The 21,893-nt window shown below is 39.2% G+C and overlaps 1 long non-coding RNA gene across 1 annotated transcript; it reads right to left on the minus strand.

Annotated features, from left to right (window-relative positions):
- Positions 1-2,336: 2,336 nt before the first annotated feature.
- LOC122704833 lies at positions 2,337-21,747 on the minus strand. The gene is made up of 3 exons (XR_006343950.1): positions 21,723-21,747; positions 4,916-5,001; positions 2,337-3,082 (listed from the first exon to the last, which is right to left on the minus strand). It is a non-coding gene; the product is annotated as an uncharacterized LOC122704833 (long non-coding RNA).
- Between the last annotated feature and the right edge of the window lie 146 nt (positions 21,748-21,893).

Below are 21,893 nucleotides of genomic sequence, written 5' to 3' on the forward strand. Positions count from 1 at the left end.
CTCTTCTTCTAGATCTCTCCATTGCACTGAGATTTTCTCAGAATTGCGTTATAGTCCAAGGTTCTTCCTATCCAATCCTTCTTCTTTCCCACTCTCCTCGCATAGGTATTGAACCTAAATTGTGGTCTGAATGCCCTACTTCTCCCTTTTGTTTTTCCCCCCTCAAATGAATTATTTTGCTTCTAATTCGCCGGGTCATCTTCCAGAGGACCTGACCCCGATAACAGTCCCATTGGTCAACTTTTCTCTTCCTGTGCCGATACCACATTGCTGTATCACGACTTTGCAGTCTATTTTGACGTTTCAGTGTGGATTTTGTTTTTGTTTTTTGGCTGCACTGGGTCTTCATTGCTGCGCAGGCTTTTTCTCTAGCTGCGGTGAGCAGGGGCGACTCTTCATGGTAGAGCTCAGGCTTCTCATTGCCGTGGCTTCTCTGGCTGTAGAGCAGAGACCCTAGGCACGGGAACTCAGTAATGGCGGCTCACAGGCTTAGTTGCTCTGTCAGGGTTTTGATTAGGGTTACACTACTGATCATTAAAAATACCTTTTTCAGAAATGAAAGAATTTGCATAGGATATCCAAAGATATGAGATTCTGCCTATAATGATGCAAAAGAGGGAGATCTAAGGCTTAATAACTATTGGAAGAATGATCAATAGAAGGGGGGAAAGGATAAAAAACAGAGAGCAAAAATGTTGACATTAATTTCAGGCATGCCTAATTTTAACAGCTGGTAAGAAAACCAAAAGGAAGTACCCAGTAAGAAGCCTAGAAATATAGATTGAGAAATGTCTTGGCCCTAGAATATATAGAAGAAGCAAATTCTGGAATGGATCTCACGTTCCACAGCCTGGGAGCAGCTCTAAATGATTATTGAAAACAAACTGGGAACTGATAGGCCTGTGTTTAAACTCCAGGTCAGCCATTCACTTGTTGTACCACTTTTAATAATTTACCTAATCCCACTAAAGCTTCGTTCCTTGTCTGCAAAATGGGGACAAATGTGATTGAAATAGTATAAGTATAGCTTGCACCGTACCTGGCACATAGCAAATGGTCATTAATGCACTGGGTCTCAACTGGGGTCAGTTTTGACCCCAAGAAATTTGAATATCTGGAGACCATTTTGGTGTATACTTGGGAAGCACCCCTGCCATCCTGTGGGTAGAAACATTCTATAACAGACAGGATGTCTCCCCCACAACAAAGAATTATCTCGCCCAAAATATCAATAGTGCCAAGGCTGAGAATCATGAGTTAATTATAAGGATTATCCAGAGGCCAGGCCAAGACCTTTAATGGGAAAAGGGCAGGATGCAGTGAGCATCACCTCTCCATCCTGCCTCCTTTTAGAAAAGTTGAACATATCCCTCAAACATCAGAAAGGATGTCCAAGACAGACATACCTCTCTTCATAAAGCAGAGCCCAGGGACCCACAAACCTGATACAAAACACTTCCATGTGAGGATCCTATTCATTAAGTAAACAGAGCTCAGTTTTCTATTTCTTGGCCCAAAAGGATTTTTACAGTGTCATTCAATTTCTAACTATTTGTTAAACCCTACGTATCAGTTTTATGCACATTTTTGTAATGACATTAGGTTTGATTCACCATAAAAATAATTTTTTGAGAGATAAAAGTAAATAGACCTAATGAAGTGATGAGATTTGTTTTCTGTGCTTTTTGTCTTTTCCACTGAGTATATTGTAAGGTAACAAATTATGTACAAAACCAGGAAATTCTCAACTTTGATTCTGATTATAGTCACTAGAGCACCAACTAGTCTTTAAGAAAGAAATAATTTTAAAATATTTATTTATAAACATGTATTCTATATTAAAATATATAGATAGAATATATGTATATTACAAATGGCTTATTATTTAGAACCAAATGCTAGGTGGCTCCGCATAGATTTTTTTTCCATATCATGAAATCTGAATTAGAATAACTTCTAACTTTTATTTTAACAGTTTACTCTTCACATATTCTTAGCCTTTTAGGTTTGGTACTCATAGATTATAAATCATACAGCACAATCATTTTTCAAAAGTCAAAAGGAAGGACACCAAGAGAGTGAAAAGAACCTGTAAGAATGGAGAAAATACTTACAAAATCAAATATATGATAAATGATTAATATCCAGAATATATAAAGAACTCTGACAGCTCAACAATAACAAAGAAACAACCAAAGTCAAAAATGGGCAAAGGACTTCAATAAACATTTTCCCAAAGAAGATTTATGAATCACCAATAAGCGCGTGAGAAGATGCTGAACCTCATTAGTCATTAGGGAAATGCAAATCAAAACCACATGAGATACCACTTCACACTCAAAGGATGGCTTTTATTAAAAAACAAAACAAAATGAAACAGAAATAAGAAGTGTTGGAGAGGATGTGAAGTAATTCGAAACCTATACATTGCTGATGAGAATGTAAAATAGTACAGACTCGTGTCAAACAGTTTAGTGGTTCTTTTAACAATTACACTTACAATTACTATATGATACAGCAATTCTACTTCAAAAAAGTGAAAGCAGAGACTGAAACACATACATGTACACCAACATTCACAGCATGGCCAAAAGCTGGAAACAACACAAGTTGTGTCACAGAGGAATGGATAAGCAGAATATGTTTTATACTAACAATGGAATAGTATTCAGCCTTAATAAGGAATGAAATTCTGATACATGCTACAACATGAATGAATCTTGCACACAGTATGCTAAGTGAAATAAGCCAGGAGTGAAAGGACAAATACTGTCTGATTCCACTTATATGAGATACCTAGATTGAGTAAATTCTTAGAGATGGTGGTAGTGGTCAAGAACCCATATTTCAATGCAGGAGATGTAAGAGACATGGGTTCGATCCCTGGGTTGGGAAGACCCACTGGAGGAGGGCATCGCAACCCACTTCAGTGTTCTTGCCTGGAGAATACAGAAAAGCCTGGCGGGCCACAGTCCTTGGGGTCAGACGCGGCGGAAGCAACTTTGGCACAGCACAGCGCAGAAAGGGAATGGGGAGTTTTTGTCCACTAGGTACAGTTTCCGTTTGGGATGATGAAAAAGTCCTGGAAATGAATAGTGATGATAATTATAAAGTTATAATAAATGTACTTACTGCCACTGAACCATTTAAAATAGTTAAAATGGTAAATTTTATGTTATGTATATTATTTATTTATTTGGCTGCGATGGGTCTTGGTTGCGACAAGAGGGGTTTTCATTGCATCATGTGAAATCACAGTTCCCAGATCACGGATCGAACCTGCATACCCTGCAATGCAAGGCAGATTCTTAACCGCCAGACCACCAGGGAAATCCCTGTTACATGTATTTTAACACACACATAAAACTAAAAGGAGTTGGATCTCAGTTTTTAAAAAATGGACAGAAACAGGAAACACAAGGTCAAAATAAAAGGAAAGATAGTTGTAGAAAGCGGATGTCAGGGATGGGGAATGCTACTATGAATTCCTCAGTCTTCCCAGGAACTCTGTCGTCCTGGGGCTGTGTGCCTTTTCCTGACAGCCTCCCAGAATTCCTGTGGGCTAAGCAGCTAGAAAGTTGGCTTGTTCATCCTCATCCACGCCCAACCCGGAAATTCCACCATGGCAGAGAAATTTCTTTGAATGAATACCAATTACCAGCCCCCTTTCATCCTCACACTCCTACCCTATGCCTATTGTGTATTTACTACTGCATCTCAGAAGAGTGAATTTGCTTTGGCATTGTGGGACTCCATTAAGTCTATGTAATCTCCCATGTGAATAAGAGCCATGCTCACTCAAAAGAAAAGAAAAACCTAGCTGACCACCAGAGTCTCATTTTTGTTTCTCCATCATTTACTTGGAAAAAAGCTAGGACCTTTAGTAATATAAAAATAAAAAACTGCAATACTAAATTGGTCAGGGTTACCAAAAAAGAAGATTAAAGTGACCCTTTTACAACAGAGGAATAATTACTATATGACCTAGTCAATCCACACCTAGTATTTATCTAAAAGTTGTGAAAGCATATATATATATATATATATATATATATTAAAAGTTGTATATAAATGTTTGTAGCAGACTAATTTGTAATAGCAAAAACTGGAAAGAGCCCAAATGTCCGTTAACAAGTGAATAGGCAGGTAAATTTTGGTATAGTATATCCACACAGTGGAATACTATTTGGCAATAAAAAAGGAACAAACTGCTGATACATACAGCAAGCTGGATGAATCTCAAAATTATCATGCTGAGTGAAAGAAGCCAGAGAAAAGAAGAGTACATAATGTATGATTCCATTTACACAAAATTCTATAAAATGCAAACTAATCAAAGAATAGAGAAGGGAGAGAGGGATTAAAAGATAAGAGGACATTTGAGGGGATAACAAATACGGCTATTACCTTCATAGTGGTGGTGATTTCACAGGGGTATACAAACATCATAATCATCAGATTTCACACTTCATACATGGAGTTTATTGTTTTGTAAAAAGAAACAGCAGGAAAACACAAAAGACGACAAAAGTTTCTCCCTCATCTCTAATACTCTTTTTTTTTTAACTTTGAATAATCTATTTTTTAGTACAAATAAATTCTTTTTTTCTCCCAAACTTTAAACTTTTTATTTTGTATAGGGGTATAGCCGATTAACAATGTTGTGGTAAATTCAGGTTAACAGCAAAGGGACTCAGCCATACACATGTAAGTATTCAATATCCTTGAAAGCAAAGTTGGAATACCCAGATCACACACACACACACACACAATCCTCGCTGCTCTCACACTCACTAATCACTAGTCAACAGCACATTGCCTTTACAGTATCTCTGAGATGTATCCGTTCCCATTCTTAGCCACTGGCTCACTCTAGGCTCTCCACCCCCATTGTTAAGTTACAACCTAGTCTTACCCTCCATCCAACATGCAGGTGGCTGCCAGAATAATCTTGACAAAGGACATCACCAACTCCTGTTATTCAGAGTCATCATAGAAAAGCTATAGATCCATGCCCGAAAACAAAAGAGTATAAAAAAAAAAAAGTAGTGGTTATCTATGGAGAGAAGGTGATTTTTATTTTCTCTCTTTTTCTATATTTTACAGTAGATTTTTTTTAAGTGAAAATATCCTTATTGGTTTTGCTTGTTACAAAAAGAGTGAGTGCTCACTATAAAATATTCAAATAATATGAACAATATGAAAGTATAGTAAAATTAGACAATGAAATTTGTTTCCTCCTTGTGATCAACATTGTGGTTTCATCGCCAACATCCACTCTACGCCTTCCATCCAGGAAGCAGCCAGGCAGTTTGGGTGGGATTATCTCCACTCATAGCTTCGGAAATAGCTTCTGGAATGGTCTAAACCGGCAATTCTTAACACTAACATCCAAACCCTTATATTATAACAAGCATTTCATAACACTGCCTTACCATCCTGACTTGTAAAATCAATAGGTCATGTATTGTGATACACCTTCTATTATGACATAATGCTATAATATAAAGGCGAAATAAGAGGAAAATAATACCTTATGAAATGTTATGTATTTCAATATGGAAATGCTTGGGCACAACTGTAATAAAAGATATAATGAAGTAGTTGGATATTTGTACCTAATGGCAGAATCACCGTTTGTTGGACAGTTTTTGAGAACTGTGTGTCAGGCACTGACTTAAATTTATGGGGCAAACAGACAGAAATCCCTTTTCATGGAGCTTACATTCTAACAGGGTAGTGGGATACAAACAACAAACAACTGGCATAATACAACAGAAGACGTAAGTAAATTATATATTAACATTGTAAGGTGATAAGTATTACTGGGGTAAAAAGTAGAACAGGGTAAGGAAAAACCAGCATTCAGAACAGTAGGGAAGTAGGTAATAAGTTGCAATTTAAACTAGTGGTTCAAGACTACTACCCAGACCGTAACATTCAGTTTGAAGGAGGAAAGGGAATGAATCATGAATGATACTTCTAGGGGGAAGTATCCAAGCAGAGGGAATAGCCATGCAAATGATCGAAGGCGGAAGCCTGCATGGTGATCATCTGGGCTGTAAGAAGCCAGTGAGGTGGCCTGAAGTGAGGAGTAGGAGAAAAAGCAGAAGTAGGAGATAGGTCAGAGAGGAAACAGAACCACATCTCCCAGGGCCTCAAAGAACATTGTAAAGCTTGCACTCTGAGTAAAATGATGCAATGTTAGAAGGTTGAGAAGCGAGGAATGACATGCTTTGACCCACATTTTATTAATAAAAGGAAAAATCTGGCCACTCTGTTGAGTAGATTGGAAGACCAGCTGGACAGGTTGTCATAAGAATCCAGGTGAGAAGTGAAAGCAACAGCTACAAAGGCAGACTAAGATTTGGTAGAGTATTTCATCTGAGATGTCATTGATTGTAGGATACATCCTGGCTTCAGAGATAAAATATGCAATGTGAATTGCATTATGCAGTGTGAACTGCAATATTCAGAAATGGTGTCAGCTGTTCAAAACATGATTTTCTGAAGTAATGAACAACTCTTGGTTAAGTTCCAAATGAAACAAAATACTATTTTCTCTCAATTTACCCATAATTCTCCCATCTTAAAATTCAATTCATATTAAGACCATAAACAAGTAGTTCATGTTCATATATAAAATGGAGTTAGGGTCTAGGTTCAGATTATTATAAACATGTTTCAAAAATCTACATTAATGTCAAACAGGACATTAAAAACCATGCAAGATAAGGGGAAAATCTGTAATGTTGGATTGTTCCATACATTATGAGACTTTTGAGAGTCCCTTGGACTGCAAGGAGATCAAACCAGTCAGTTCTAAAGGAAATTGCTCCTGAATATTCATTTGAAAGACTTTGCTGAAGCTGAAGCTCTAATCCTTTGGCCACCTAATTCGAAGTGCCGACTCATTAGAAAAGACCCTGATGCTGGGAATGATTGAAGGCAGGAGGAGAAGGGGAGGACAGAGGATGAGATGGTTGGATGGCATCATCGACTCAATGGACATGAATTTGAGCAAGCTCTGGGAGTTGGTGATGGACAGAGGAGCTGGTGGACTACAGCCCATGGGGTAGCAAAGAATCAGACACAACTTAGTGACTGAAAAACAATATACATTATGAAAAATCTATTATCTTTGGCCCATATTCTAAATAATCACTGTGACAACTAAAATTGCTCCCAAAATTTACAAAGAGGTCCCTAGGATGATTCAGGAGCAGACACATGACCCTACATACCATCATGGTCCAATCAGAGCAAAGCCTAGGGCAGCTGTTTGACAAAGAGAAAAAGGCAGGGCCTGAATGAAGAAGCCCCACGCCCGAATGCGCCAGCAACCCTTCCACCACCAGGGGGAGCCCTCCTTGGGATGAGGCTTTTACTTTTTTTGATGTAGTATTGTATTTTTTTTAATTATGGTAAAATATACATATATGTAACATCTTAACCATTTTAAGGTCCACATCCACATTATTGTGCAACGGATTTCTAGAACTCTTTCCAACTTGCAAAAAGAAACTATACTATTTTCAAACAACAACTCCCATTTCCCCTCCTACCCACAATCCCTGCCAACCTCCATTCCACTTTCTGCCTGTGAGTTTAGCCTTTCTAGGTACCTCAGTGGTAAAGAGTCCACTTGTCAGTGCAGGAGACATGGGTTCGATCCTTGGGTTGGGAAAATCCCCTGGAAGAGGAAATGACAACCCACCCCAGTATTCTTGCAGGGAGAATCCCATGGACAGAGGAGTCTTGCTGGCTGCAGTCCATGCAGTCACAAAGAATCAGGTGTGACTGAACACACTCACACAGGTACCACATATACATGGAATCATATGGTATTTGTCCTTTTCTATCTGATTTATTTCACTTAACATGATGTCCTCTTACCCTTCCCTTTGAAGGCAAGGGCAAGACAGAGAAAAAGCTGGCAGCTGAATTACATTGTTGAACTCCTGCATCAACCCTTTACCAAAAGCCCACTTCACCTCTGAACATTTTGGTTACTTGGTCAATATATTCCATTTATTATTTAAGCACATTTGTGCTTATATTTTCTATTATTTATATGTGAAAAGATGATAACTGATACCCTCCCTTTTTTTCCTCAAATAGAATTATCAGTTTGGTATATATTCTTTCAGACTATCTAGTATACAAATAGAGATGTGCATTTTATTTTTATATATGTGAAATCATATAATACTGTTAAGAAACCTAATTTTTTCTCTGACTTCTTTCAATGTTAATAAATATAGATTTAGCTGTATTTTAAATATTAAATTAAAAATTAATTTAATTTAAAAGTTAAATTAATTTTTTTCCATTTACTTTTATTAGTTGGAGGCTAATTACTTTACAATATTGTAGTGGTTTTTGTCATACATTGACATGAATCAGCCATGGATTTATGTGTATTCCCCATCCCGATCCCCCCTCCTACCTCCCTCTCTACCCGGTCCCTCTGGGTCTTCCCAGTGCACCAGGCCCCGAGCACTTGTCTCATGCATCCAACCTTGGCTGGTGATAAAAGTTAAATTAATTTTAAAAAATTCTTTTTGAGGTCTATTGTGTGAATGAACCATAGTCTACTTAACCAGTTGGTAAACATTTAGGATCTTCTTAGTGTTTTGATACTTATAAACATGCTGTAGTGAACCTCCTTCTTCACATTTACTTCCTTTGAATACATATCTAGAAGAAACGCCTTCCCCATGGTCGTACAAATTTCTAACAATAATTTAAGCATTCCCAATTCTCTATATTCTTTAAAATATGGAGTACTGTCCATCATTTTCATCTTTCCTAATGTAATATATAAAAGTAATATCTAACTTTCATTAGATGGGGAAAAACTGGAGACAGTGGCAGATTTTATTTTCTTGGGCTCCAAAATCACTATAGACGGTGACTGCAGCCACAAAATTAAAAGACGCTTGCTCCTTGACAGAAAAGATATGACAAACCTAGGCAGCATATTAAAAAGCAGAGACATCACTTTGTCAACAAAGGCCCATAAAGTCAAAGCTTTGGCTTTTCCAGTAGTCTTGTAAGGATGTGAGAGTTGAACCATAAAGAAGACTGAGCACCAAAGAATTGATGCCTTTGAATTGTGGTGTTGGAGCAGACTCTTGAGAGTCCCTTGGACTGCAAAGAGATCAAACCAGTCAATCCTAAAGGAAATCAACCCTGAATATTCACTGGAAGGATTGATGGTGAAACTGAAGCTGATTACTTATTTAAAATAATCAACCATAATTAACTACTCTAACACAACTCTTCATTTTTCTGTGTTCTCTACCAGTCTTTGCTTTGTGCATACATATTTTAGAGGTTTCCCAGGTGGAGCTAGTGGTAAAGAACCTACCTGTCAGTGCAGGAGACATAAGAGATACGGGTTCAACCCCTGGGTCAGGAAGACCCCCTGGAGTAAGAAATGGCTACCCACTCCAGTTTTCTTGCCTTGAGAATCCTATGGACAGAGGAACCTAGTGGGCTACAGTCCATGGGGGTCACAAAGAGACAGACACAACTGAAGCAACTTAGCACACATACATACATGTTTTAACTATTAGTTGTAATCATTCAATTAAAAAAAAATATTTAGTGTAACTAATTTTAAACATATACAAAGTAGGCAGAATAAAATGTGAAGCAGGGTACCCTGACCCAGCCCCCCAAAACATTAAACTGAAATCAGTCGTGTTCCATCTACTTTACCTGCTACTTGCCCCCACCCACATTTTCTGAAACAAATCCCAGACATCATATCCTTCCGTCGGTAAATATTTCAGTAGTAACCATTCAATTTTTCATTCAACTTTTTTCACTTGTAGTCTAAGGAAGACAAAGACATCAATAATTCAATTCAAAAAAACATCTAAGTATTCTGATGTTGGCAGTGAGGATTGATTTGAGGTGCAAGGGAGGAATGTCTAAAAGTTACTATATCTGAAGAGCTTTATTAATGAATCTTTTCACTTTTCCCCCCATCCTTCTTTTTGTGGTAAGGTACAAGAGAATCCAATTAAAATCCCACATGTTGTCACCTACACACCAAATTGAATGCAACACAGGCCAAATCACAGTATCTCTACCCATGAAAAATACCCATCAAAACAGATTTTATTTAATACAACTAAATCTCAAAGCAGTTATTAGTCATCTTCTTCAATCAGCAATTTTTAAGGATTTCACTATAAATCACCTTGGACATTGTGGTTTTTTTTTTTTTCCTGGCCTCATCACAAAGCATATGGGATCTTAATTTTTAACCAGGGATCGAATGTGTACCCCCTGCCTTGGAAGGCAGAGTCTTAACCACCGGACTGCTGGAGAAGTCACATATTTTATTTTTTTAAGATTTCAGTCTGATTATACATTGGTTCAACATTTCTTGGAAGACAGGTTACCATCTTCCTCCCTTGTTCCATTAATTTATGCTGCAGTATCATGAATAGTGTCACCCCTAAGCCCTTTAGAGAACAGGAGTATTGAAGAGGTGATATTAGAACCCGTCCCCAAAAGAGATTTGGCAAACAAGAAATCGTCATTATTCCCACACTTAACACATACAGCACTTGGCATTCTAGGAGAGTAACTCACAGTGTAAACTGGGGTAGGGGGGCTGCTAGAGACTTGTCTTTATTAGTTGTATAAACTTTTTAGACTACTAGTTATGGTTCTGAGTCAATACACCGTCCCTTACCCTGGCTCTACCCTACAGTACAGATTTTACTACAGATGAGAAAACCAAGATTCAGAGAGAGTTAAGATCAAACACTGGTGGGACTTCCCTGGGGGTCCAGTGGTTAAGAATCTGTGCTTCTACTTCATGGGACATGCATTGGATCCTGGGTCAGGAACTAAGGTCTCACATGCCAACGAGGCAAATAGATCAAACACTGGCATGTGGTGGAGTCATGATCTGAAGCCCAGCATGTCAGTTGGGATGATTTGGTTGCAAGCCAACGAAATTTGCTAAATTCAGCCCCAAAAGGGGAGCATTAATTAGAGGCATATTGAAAGAATGAATGTAGCTGAAGGAGACAGGCTGGAACCAGGGCAACAAGGATGACTCCATCCTCTAGTCTGGAAAGTGTGAACATCAACCTGTTTTTCATCTTCGGTTAAGTATTTTGTACAAGATTTGAAGTTCAGGAAAAGAGACCTTGACTGGTTTTTTAACTTCAGAAGGAGGACAGCGCATGTAATATATTATTCCACAAAGAAGCTCATGCTTTAGAATAATTAATTCTTCTAAAGGAATTTAGAGTGCAGCTTTGAAGGGTGAAATAGATGCTGGGTTGCAAGAGCAAAAGTTCTGTGGTAACATCTTGAGTGCACTGTAAAGATCTCCCTTCAGGGAAGGACTTGTCCCAGCTATCAGAGAGTTGCTTGCAGACAGCCTTGCAGGAATTGCCTTTGCTGCAGACAGCTACCTCATCCATGGTTACACCCTTCCAGGGACAGCCCACATTACTGAAGTTAGGTAGAAAGGCCTTACTATAGTCAAAGCTATGGTTTTTCCAGTAGTCATGTACAGATGTGAGAGTTGGACCGCAAAGAAGGCTGAATGCCGAAGAATTGCTGCTTTCAAACTGTGGTGCTGGAGAAGGCTCTTGAGAGCCCCTTAGACTGCAAGGAGATCCAACCAGTCAATACTAAAGGAAATCAACCCTGAATACTCACTGGAAGGTCTGATGCTGAAGCTGAACCTCCAATACTTTGGCCACCTGATGTGAAGAGCCCACTCATTGGAAAAGACCCTGATGCTGGGAAAGATGGAAGGCAGGAGGAGAAGGGGATGACAGAGGATGAGATGGTTGGATGGCATCACCGACTCAATGGACATGGGTTTGGGTGGACTCCAGGAGTTGGTGATGGACAGGGAGGCCTGGCGTGCTGTGGTTCATGGGGGTCTCAAAGAGTTGGACACGACTGAGCGACTGAACTGAACTGTATCAAAGCTTTATCTGCCAGAACTGAGGAAGACTTCCATGCATCCTAGATTTAAAAGTGGGCAACAGTCTGACTTTTGGCAGAATGAAAACCCAAACCCAACTCTTTAATGCACCCTTAGCAGAGAGAAGCAACATCTCCCCAGGCAGAACATGAATCAATAGTTTCCAATTCCCCAACAAGCAGTGAATCATTAAAGTTTCACAAGGATAATTCCCAGTACATTCCAATCAAGTCTGTGAATTATAGACAAGAAGTCTATTCTTCAAGCCTCACTGCCTTCTATCCCAAAGGAGAAAACAGCAACAGCTAATAGAGAAGGCATGAGAAAATTACCCAAGTATTGAACTACTGATTTGACTTAAAACAACAAGCTCAACTCTTTACAACAACATAGACAAATAAAAGCAAGAGCTCAATTTTTACTGCCTTGAAACAAAACTGAAATATGGGACTGAAAACAGCTTTAAGATAAATGATACAGATTTTATCACCTTTTACTCCATTCTGTTAATTCTCTGCCTACATAATACCAAATTAAAGAGAGGACTAATTTATTCATATACCCTTAGGCAGGCAACAGCACACACCACACACACACACACACACACAAACACACACACAGAGTGTGACATTTGATGCAGAAATCTTGAACTAAAAATTCAACATAAAATTTCTCCCATAATTAGTGAAACCTGCAGGGTCTTGGCAACAGCAAACTGTGAAGCTGACCCGTTAGAAACACCTGCAAATCCACAGCACACAGAACTCCATGGGAAACCCTGCTGCAGAAACACTTAAAGTCAAAATATTACAAATAGATGGGAGGGAGGTTCAGAAGGGAGGGAACGTGTATATACCTATGGCTGATTCATGTTGATGTATGGCAGAAACCAATGCAACAGTGTAAAGCAATTATTCTCCAATTAAAAATAAATAAATTTTTAAAAATAAAATACATGATAACCTCAAAAAAAATTATAAATTACTAAGAGGAAGATTAAAAGGGGGAGAGGCAGAAACAACAAACAAGAGAAAGTATACCCCTAAAACTCAAGATAATCAAGCAATCTAGAGAGATTTTTAAATACATTGCTCTCAAATTTTTTAAAGAATAGATACTTTATGGAAAAACAGGACACCATACAAAAAATAGCAATATAATAAGAGAACCAATTAGAAATTTCATAGATTAAAAAACAATCACTGTAAAACACTTAATGGACAGATTACACAGAACAGTTCAGTTCAGTCTCTGAGTCGTGTCCGACTCTTTGCGACCCCATGGACTGCAGCACTCCAGGCTTCCCTGTCCATCACCAACTCCTGGAGCTTGCTCAAACTCATGTCCATAGAGTTGGTGAAGCCATCCAACCATCTCATCCTCTGTCATCCCCTTCTCCTCCTGCCTTCTATCTTTCAGCATCAGGGTCTTTTCCAAGGAGTCAGTTCTTAGCATCAGGTGGCCAAAGTATTGGAGCTTCAGCATCAGTCCTTCCAATGAATATTCAAGACTGATTTCCTTTACGATTAACTGGTTTGATCTCCTTGCAGTCCAAGGGACTATCAAGAGTCTTCTCCAACACCACAGTTCAAAAGCATCAATTCTTTGGTGCTCAGCTTTCTTCATAGTCCAACTCTCACATCTGTACATGACTCCTGGAAAAACCACAGCTTTGACTAGATGGACCTTTGTCAGCAAAGTAATGTACACAGAATAGAAGACATAGCTAAAATAAATTAATGGATTGGAAACTAAATATAAAGAAATCATATAAAGCATAGCATAGAAAAACTTTAAAAAAAAAACTTGAAAGTAAATCAGGTTACTTCCGTCGTGGTCTCGTGGCTAATCCTCTGAGCTCCCAGTGCAGCGGGTCCAGATTCGATCCCTGGTCAGAGAACTAGATCCCACATGCTGCAACTAAGATCTGGCACAGCCAAATAAATACATGATTTTTTAAAAAGTAAATCAGAAACATGGAGGATAAAATGAGAAGATTTCACATATACTCAATAGGAGTTACAAATAAAGAAAATTGAAAGGGGGATAGTATTTGGAGAAATATGGGTGAAGTTTTAAGGACTTTTTTTCCTAAGTTGAAGAAGCCCACCCAGCCAAGCAGGAAAAATAACAACACATCCTTACCTAGACACTTTGGAGTCAAACTATGGAACACTGAACTCAAAGAGAAAAATGTTAAAACTATCAGAGAAATGATAAAGTTTATCTTCACGTCATGACACTTTATTAGACTTATAGCACATGAACACATGTTTAGCCAAATCACTAGGTAGTCCCTATATCCATCCCTATCTCCAAAGACCTTTAGTTATAAAGGAACAAAAGGAACCACTCTCTTTTCAAAAGCCTACATTATAAACATTATTGTAGGTGTTGTCAAAAGCACATTATGTAGCTACAATCTCAATATTTTAGGAAACATTCCACTCCCACGCCAGATTTGGCTCTTAATTCCATTTAATACATAGCACAAATATCATACCAGTGTGTGTGCTCAGATTCTTTGTGACCCTATGACTGCAGCCCACCAGGCTCCTCTGTCTATGGGATAGTTCAAGCAAGAATACTGGAATGGGTTGCCATTTCCACCTCCAGGAGATCTTCCCAACCCAGGGATTGAACCTGAGTCTCCTGCATTTCCTGCATTGGCAGGCAGATTCTTCACCACTGAGCCCACCTGGGAAGCCCATCAGATCAGATATCATGACTGAAAATCTCAACAGCATCTGGTCTTGAAAGTCTAGATATTCTAAGAGCCCTCAAGATAGGAATTATTTTCTGGGACCATTATCGCATATGGAATGTGGCACTTTCTATTTTCCAAGAAGAACAGTAAAGATTTTTCTAACCAAAATTCATGAAGATACAATTTCAAAAACATCTGTATGTTCCAACTTGACATAGAAATAAAAATATTTTAACTGATGATTTTAGCTATCTTTACCTTTGGGATTATTAAAGATCTACATTTTTAAAAGAGGGATAACTTTGTGCAAACATCAGTCAACTTCTGTATATTTGTCTCCATGTGCAAAAATTTAGGTATCCTGTTTGAATTTTTTAAAAATACCTATCTGTTTCTATGACTTTCTTTCTTTGTTCAGCTCCATGTCGCTGTCTTAAAACAAACCTACCCAGGCTTTCTCACTTGGTTCCTCTGTCTGCCTGTCCCTTTTGTGCTCTAATTATGTCTCTTCTCTCACTTTCTGTCCTTATCTTCCCTCTGTTTCTTTTCCTTAGCTTTGCAATACTGAAAAACATTTTTAAATAATTTGAGAAGTAATATAGAGGAGAGAGCACAGGCTTCAGATCAGATAGTAAGGTGAAGTGAAGTGAAAGTCCCTCATTCCTGTCTGACTCTATATACAGTCCATGGAATTCTCCAGGCCAGAATACTGGAGTGGGTAGCCTTTCCCTTCTTTAGGGGATCTTCCCAGCTCAGGGATTGAACCCAGGTCTCCCACATTGCAGGCGGATTCTTTACCAGCTAAGCCACAAGGGAAGCCCTCAGGTCAGATAGAGGGAGTGAGTGAGTGAAAGTCGCTCGGTCGTGTCCAACTCTTTGCAAACCCATGGACAGTCCATAGAATTCTCTAGGCCAGAATACTGGAGCGGGTAGTCTTTCCCTTCTCCAAGGAATCTTCCCAACCCAGGGATCAAACCCAGGTCTCCCATATTGCAGGTGGATTCTTTACCAGCTGAGCCACAAGGGAAGCCCAAGAATACTGGAGCTGGTAGCTTATCCCTTCTCCAGGGGATCTTCCCAACCCAGGAAATCAAAGCAGGATCCACCTGCATTGCAGGTGGATTCTTTACCAACTGAGCTATCAAGGAAGCCCCCAGATCAGATAGACAGGGATTCAAGTCCTAGTTCCTCACTTTCAAGGACTGTTGATCTTGAGCAAATTATTATTCCCTCTAAACTTTACTTTTTCTTAACTGTGAAGTGGGGAAATGATGTCTACTCCAGAGTGTTGTCAAGATTACTGGAGATAAAGTATGTAAACAAGCCAACACAGAGTAAGTATCCAAGAAATACTGGTTCACCTTCTCACTTAAATCAGGTTTTATGTTCTTTGTTCTAAATTCTGAAAGCAAATAAATGAAATGTTTTCATTTCTCTCCAAAAATTGCTTTATGCTTACCCAATCTGGACTTATTTTCTTTCACTAATAAGTAGTAGGTTTTTCTGATGGGAAATCATTGCCTACCTGTCAGTGTTTCTCAAATTGTGTTCCACAGAACACTAGACATTAATAGAGGTCAAATCAGTGTGCATATGATGTCTTCATCTTGTAGAGTCATGGTTTATACTAGCCTATTAAAAGCAACTCTACGAGCAGTTTCCATGAACAACTGTAATTCAGTGTTTTCTGTCATTAGTTGACCACCTTCATCTTTTTGTGTAACACCTAATTAACATCTTGCACATCCAATCAACTCCTTTTAGAAAATGCTAATTTAGAGAGATGGATGAACTTTTTATGTACTTCAAGCAATTTTCCATAAATATAACTTCTTTCAACAGAGAGATAAGAGCTAAATAGCATCAATTTCAATTATATTCTTTGAAAATAAATAAATAAAATTATATTCTTTGGCAAGGGTCTAAATAATTCTAATTTGGAGTTGTGCATTATCTTGGTTTTGATTGTTTTGTTCTATTTTTTTTTTTTTAATGTGGCTATCAAAGGACACTAGCTGAGCATATCCACAGAGTATGAATCACAAAGACAAATCACATATGCTTTCTTTAAACCTCAGTTTTCTTGTTACTAATGTGGGAGATTAGAGGCTTTTTATATCAGTCTTGCTGTGAGGACCCAATGAGATCATTCATGTGAAAGTGCAGTCTATCTATACCAGCACAGCTTGGACTGGTTAAAAATTAATGCCTTTGGGCTATTGTTGATTGTTAAGGTGGGAGGAGGGAGGAACATTTAATGGTTCTAAAGAGAAATAATCAAGGATGTCCAACTGGGCAAGAGGAACTATTTGAGCTCAGACCCAACGAGCATGGGACTTCTTTCCAAAGGATATTAGAAGCACACGAACCCCACAGATTTAGATTAGTAATGCTGCAGACCATTCAGGTATATAAATTCCCTGAGCTATCAGGGAAGCCCCCAGATCAGATAGAAGGGATTCAAATCCTAATTCCTCACTTTCAAGGACTGTGAATCTTGAGCAAATTATGTTTGCATAGTATGTAAACCACTAGACCATTCAAGTATAACCTAAATCAAATCCCTTATGATAATACAGTGGAAGTGAGAAATAGACTTAAGGGGCTAGATCTGATAGACGGAGTGCCTGATAAACTATGGACGGAGGTTCGGAGGTTCATGATATTGTACAGGAGACAGGGATCAAGATCATCCCCAAGAAAAACAAATGCAAAAAAGCAAAATGGCTGTCTGAGGAGGCCTTACAAATAGCTGTGAGAAGAAGAGAAGTGAAAAGCAAAGGAGAAAAGGAAAGATATTTCCATTTGAATGCAGAGTTCCAAAGAATAGCAAGGAGACATAAGTAAGCCTTGCTCAGCGATCAGTGCAAAGAAATAGAGGAAAACAACAGAATGGGAAATACTAGAGATCTCTTCAAGAAAATTATAGATACCAAGGGAACATTTCATGCAAAGATGGGCTCAGTAAAGGACAGAAATGGTATGGACCTAACAGAAGCAGAAGATATTAAGAAGAAGTGGCAAGAATACACAGAACTGTACAAAAAAGATCTTCACGACCCAGATAATCACGATGGTGTGACCACTCACACTCATCTAGAGCCAGACATCCTGGAATGCGAAGTCAAAGTGGGCCTTAGGAAGCATCATTACAAACAAAGCTAGTGGAGGTGATGGGATTCCAGTTGAGCTATTTCAAATCCTAAAAGATGATGCTGTGAAAGTGCTGCACTCAATATGTCAGCAGATTTGGAAAACTCAGCAGTGGCCACAGGAATGGAAAAGGTCAGTTTTCATTCCAGTCCCAAAGAAAGGCAATGTCAAAGAATGCTGAAACTACCACACAATTGCACTCATCTCACACGCTAGTAAAGTAATGCTCAAAATTCTCCAAGCCAGCCTTCAGCAATACATGAACCGTGAACTTCCAGATGTTCAAGCTGGTTTTAGAAAAGGCAGAGGAACCAGAGATCAAATTGCCAACATCTGCTGGATCATCGAAAAAGCAAGAGAGTTCAAGAAAAACATCTATTTCTGCTTTATTGACTATGCCAAAGCCTTTGACTGTGTGGATCACAAGAAACCATGGAAAATTCTGAAAGAGATGGGAATACCAGACAAGCTGACCTGCCTCTTGAGAAACCTGTATGCAGGTCAGGAGGCAACAGTTAGAACTGGACATGGAACAACAGACTGGTTCCAAATAGGAAAAGGAACACATCAAGGCTGTATATTGTCACCCTGCTTATTTAACTTATATGCAGAGTACATCATGAGAAACGCTGGGCTGGAAGAAGCACAAGCCAGAATCAAGATGGCAGGGAGAAATATCAATAACCTCAGATATGCAAATGACACCACCCTTATGGCAGAAAGCGAAGAAGAACTAAAGAGCCTCTTGATGAAAGTGAAAGAGGAGAGTGAAAAAGTTGGCTTAAAGCTCAACATTCAGAAAACTAAGGTCATGGCATCCAGTCTCATCACTTCATGGCAAATAAATGGGGAAACAGTGGAAACAGTGGCTGACTTTATTTTGGGGGGGCTCCAAAATCACTGCAGATGGTGACTGCAGCCGTGAAGTTAAAAGACGTTTGATCCTGGAAGAAAAGCTATGACCAACCTAGACAGCAGATTAAAGAGATATTCTTTGCCAACAAAGGTCCATCTAGTCAAAGCTATGGTTTTTCTGTAGTCATGTATAGATGTGAGAGGTGGACTATAAAGAAAGCTGAGCGCTGAAGAATTGATGTTTTTGAACTGTGGTGTTGGAGAAGACTCTTGAGAGTCCCCTGGACTGGAAGGAGATCCAACCAGTCCATCCTGAAGGAGATCAGTCCTGGGTGTTCATTGGTAGGACTGATATTAAAGCTGAAACTCCAATACTTTGGCCACCTGATGCGAAGAGATGACTCATTTGAAAAGATCCTGATGCTGGCAAAGACTGAGAGCAGAAGGAGAAGGGACAACAGATGATGAGATGGTTGGATGGCCTCACCGAGTCAATGGACATGGGTTTGGGTGGACTCCGGGAGTTGGTAATGGACAGGGAGGCCTGGTGTGCTACAGTTCATGGGGTCGCAAAGAGTTGGACACGACTGAGCGACTGAACTGAATGTTGTAGTGCTTAGTCACTCAGTTGTGTCCAACTATTTGCGACCCCATAGTCTGCCAGGCTCCTCTGTCCAAGCAAGAATACTGGAGTGGGTAGCAATTCCCTCTCCAGCGGATATTCCCAACCCAAGGATCAGACTCAGGTCTCCTGCATTGCAGGCAGATTCTTCCATCTGAGCTACCAGGGAAACCCAGTAAATACTGTACTGTTTGAGAAAGATATATCTAGGTGTATTATCAAAGCACAAATGTCCATTTACAGAATTAAAAGCAAGCAAAACTACCCTCAGAATTACCAGAAAGAAAACAGAGAATCTACTGAAAAGTCAAAAAAAAAAAAAAAGATATTCCAAAGAAGCATAAAAATAGAAAACAAGATTACAGAACTAAAACAATATATGATAATTACAATCATAAATGTGAATGAGATTAACTTATGAAAAGGAAAAATACTCAAATCGGTCAAACAAACAGAATCAGTCTACAAAAGCCACAGTTAACACCAGAAGTGGAAAAAACTCAGTGTTGGTGACAGTGAGGCAAAGATGTTTTTAAGTTCAATGTTGGTGGGAAAATAAATTGGTATAACACTTCTGAAAGGAAGTTTGTATCAAAATGTAAAATGTACACAACACTGCATTAAGCTAGTTCACTTTGAGAAATTAGCCTGAGGAAAAAATTGCACAAAAGCAAACAGCCAGGCCCAGAAGGGCTTCTTGTCTGCAGAGACCAATAGGGGCTAGTCATGTAGACACAGCGACCATGCCACCTCTAAGGCAGCACTGAAAGCTGCTCTTCTGGCCAAAGGTGAAGAGTTCTAAAGGCACTCCCTTCTCTGTTTGTTGCTGTGCTTGTCCATAAACATTTCTTAGCTTCTCGGGTGTCTGCAACAGAACAAGGAAGGGATTTTCCCCAAGTTCAAAATCTGCAGTAACTCATCTCTGGGACTTCCTGAGGCTACTCTGTGCATTGAGCAACTGCACAGGTATTCTTACGGCTCCGCCTGCAGCAGCGAGACAGGGCAAGCCTCGGAGAAGCCTTCTAATGCTTTTGTTAATTGTTCGAGTCTTAAAAAAAAAAAAAAATTCATGTCAATGTATGGCAAAACCACTACAATATTGTAAAGTAATTAGCCTCCAATTAAAATAAATAAATTTATTAAAAAACAAAAAAAGAGCATCGGCGGGGGAAAAAAGCATCAGTTACTTTTTAAAAGCAACCAAACAAAGGACAGAGTGGTCAGTGGTGTCAGAGTAAGATAAGGACTCAGAAGGGTTCAAAGGATGTAGCAAACATCGAGGTGAGTGAGTGCCCTGGCTGAGAACAGTACCTGTGCGGTGGAGGGAGGGGTGGTTTTGAGAGAGAGAAGGAAGTGAAGACCCAGAGAGAGTGAATTTGAACATCTATTTCTGGAAGTTTGGCCGTGAAGGAGAAGAGGGAGAGCAATGGGTGCTTGAAGGAAGGAATGAGGAGGAGGCAGGAAGAGGTGTTTAATTTTTGTTTTGTTTCTGTTTTGTTTTTAAGATGGAAAAGGAGCCTATGAATAAAAAGTGGATGATGCAGAGAAAACGGCCTTCAACAGAAAGAGGAATGTTGTAACTGTCGGGAAGGAGGAAAAGCCACAGAGAGGTCAAAAGGAGAGCTGCCTCTCCAGTATAACCGATTGAAATAAAGATGTCCCTGCAGGGGTCAGAGCCACTATTTTGAAGAGTTAGGTCTTGCTTTTACCAGTTAGTTTTGAACTGGGAGTGCTCACCCAGTTTAATCCTAAAATGGAAAAATTGTGACGGAAATATTCATTTTCTTGACTGTGGTGCTTTCACAAGCATGTGCACATGTTAAAGCTCATCAAAGTGTACACTTCAAATAGTGTAGTGTATAGAATGTCAATTTTCCCTCAGTCAAGCTATAGATTTTTTGTGTGGTTTTAAACTGGCATGCCTCAGTCAACAGGGGGCGTGGTTGTGTACAACAAGATGGGAAAGGGTTTGCCTGAGTACTGGTTCTATGGTTGTTTTTTGTATGTTTTTTTTTAATTGATTAATTTATTTATTTTACTTTACAACATTGTATTGGTTTTGCCATACTTTGACTTGAATCTGCCATGGGTGTACGTGTGTTCCCCATCCTCAACCCCCCTCCTACCTCCCTCCCCATCCCATCCCTCTGGGCCATCCCAGTGCACCGGCCCCAAGCATCCTGTATCATGCATCAAACCTGGGCTGGCGATTCGCTTCACATATGATAACTTACATGTGTCAATGCCATTCTCCCATATCATCCCACCCTCGCCCTCTCCCACAGAGTCCAAAAGACTGTTCAATACATCTGTGTCCCTTTTGCTTTCATGCATACAGGGTTATCGTTACCATCTTTCTAAATTCCACATATATGCGTTAGTATACTATAATGGTGTTTTTCTTTCTGACTTACTTCACTTTGTATAATAGGCTCCAGTTTCATCCACCTCTTTAGAACTGATCCAAATGTATTCTTTTTAATGGCTGAGTAACATTCCATTGTGCATATGTACCACAGCTTCCTTATCCATTCATCTGCTGATGGACATCTAGGTTGCTTCCATGTCCCGGCTATTATAAACAG

This window comes from Cervus elaphus, chromosome 12 (assembly GCF_910594005.1).
Source record: "Cervus elaphus chromosome 12, mCerEla1.1, whole genome shotgun sequence".
Lineage (NCBI taxonomy): Eukaryota > Metazoa > Chordata > Mammalia > Artiodactyla > Cervidae > Cervus > Cervus elaphus.